Source organism: Physeter macrocephalus, unplaced genomic scaffold (genome assembly GCF_002837175.3).
Source record: "Physeter macrocephalus isolate SW-GA unplaced genomic scaffold, ASM283717v5 random_26, whole genome shotgun sequence".
Lineage (NCBI taxonomy): Eukaryota > Metazoa > Chordata > Mammalia > Artiodactyla > Physeteridae > Physeter > Physeter macrocephalus.
In genome coordinates, this window is record NW_021145310.1 from 51,655 (window position 1) to 53,670 (window position 2,016).

Sequence of the window (2,016 nt, forward strand, 5' to 3'; positions counted from 1 at the left end):
GGAAGTTGCCGGAGCCACCCTCCCACTCTTCTCAGCTGGAAGAACAGTTGTCTGCCCCTACCTGGTCACCTTCTGGCCCCTAGGAACCCCTTCCCCAATGACAATATCCGCCACTGACCAGTCAGCAAACGCTGACCCTCCCCCCCCACCCCATACAGTGGTTAAAAGTACATGTGGGATCTGGAGTCCGGCTGGGTTCAAGACCAGCTGGGTGACTATACCACTCTTTGCTGACTTTCCCGTCTGTAAAATGGAATAACAGTACCGACCCCCAAAGGATTCATTCAGGTGTCATTGAGATAGATGATCACGTCCCTAGTTCAAGACCTGGCACGTGAAGGAAACTCTACATGGGATCTTTTTTTTTTTTTTTTTTTCTCTTTGCCGCGCCATATGGCACGTGGGGTCTTAGTTCCCCGACCAGGGATCGAACCAGTCTTAAGCACTGGACTGCCAGGGAAGTCCCGATACATGGCATCTTTGATGATTATAATATCATTACTGCTCGGGCCCTCAGCCAGACTTCCCTCGGTGGGTACCAGCCTCCAGCTGCCCAACTCTTGCCTTCCCAGACACTGCACCTCCTGGCCCTTTGCATCTAGATGCCTTCTGACCCTCGGAGGGTCCTACCCTGGCTACCCTCCTCTGACCTGGGAACCCCATTCACGCTCAGGGTGTCAACTACCCCCGTACCTGGACTACTTCCAATCCCGATGGTAAGTCTCTCACTCTAATCCTCCCTCCAGAGTTCCAGATGGAGAAGTGATTTTTACCAGATGCTCTGAAGGCACATCAACTGGTCCAACATGGAAATCCTGTGCCTTCCACTAAAACCACTTCCTCCCACCCCTAACCACTTCCTGCTTTCAGGTGAAGGCTGCGCTGGCCAGGCCCCCCGGGCTGGGGAAGCCCTGCCTGGTGCCTCCCCTCCTTTCCCTCCTTCTTCGTGAAAGACCAGTAGTTCCCTTGGCCACTGGTTCCTACCTCCATCCCTGGCCCCACTGTCCACTAGGCGATGCCCCAGCCACCGCCTCCTGCTTCCCCCTGCACCCCACCTCCAGGGGACCTTTCTAAACGCAGGTCTGATGGAGTCACTCCCTCCCCAGGGTGCGAGGGGCCTCTGCTTCCCCATCTCTCTGTTGGGAGGTAATATTTCCACTTCTCAGGGCCGGGGGCTGCTGGTGGATCGAGCAGTGGTGTGGGTAAAAGCAAAACAGAGGTGGACAAACTAATAATTAACAGATGTCAATGATTAATAGCTTAAAAGTACCACCAGGGCCCCAGCCCCACCCCCAGACGGGAGGAAAGCTCACAGTCACTTGGCCCCTTGGACGAGGTTGATTCCCAGCCAGCTTGGGACACGGTTGACTGAGAAAGTGACAGGTACCATGGGGTGTGTGTGGGGAACGGGGGGCGGGGTAAGTCCCGTTGCCAAGGCCCCTGGGCCTTGACTGACTTTGATTCCCAGGGGTCTTCTTGGGACGAAGACAGTGGCCGCTGAACTAAAGAGGAAGATCAGGTGGGTAACTGGGGAAGAACCATGATCTGTCCAGAGTCCCGGTTCCCCAGTTGCATCCAGATCCAGGCTGCCGTCCTCTCTTCTGGGTGACTGCAGGATGCTTCTAGCCGGACTCACTCCTTTGTTGGCTCTCCTACAGTCTGTGCTTTACTTAGTCACCAGAGTGCGTGTGGTTTTTTAAAATTTAAGGTAGATTGGTTCAAGTTGCTGTCACCTCCCACTGCTCTGGGAGCCACATGTAACCTGCCCTTGGCCCTGACGTCTGGCCGGCCTGTCCCGGCTCCCCTCCCCTTCCCCGTCCTCACCACTCCTGAGCCTCGCTGGTCCCCTCTCCTCCTTGGAATGTCCCACTTCAGCTCTCACCTGAAGTGACCTTCCTCCGGGACCACGTGTCTCATCGAGGGTGACCCTTCCGGTGATCTGTTAGTCTCTGCCTCAATACTTATTTTTTCCTCTCTAGCACACATCACAGTCTTAACTTACGTGTGTATACGCGT

The 2,016-nt window shown here is 55.2% G+C and overlaps 1 long non-coding RNA gene across 1 annotated transcript; it reads left to right on the plus strand.

The window, feature by feature from the left end:
- Positions 1 to 628: 628 nt before the first annotated feature.
- LOC114484785 (uncharacterized) lies at positions 629 to 1,510 on the plus strand. Its single transcript, XR_003678098.1, has 3 exons — positions 629 to 716; positions 1,260 to 1,383; positions 1,469 to 1,510. It is a non-coding gene; the product is annotated as an uncharacterized lncRNA (long non-coding RNA).
- The last annotated feature ends 506 nt before the right edge of the window (positions 1,511 to 2,016 follow it).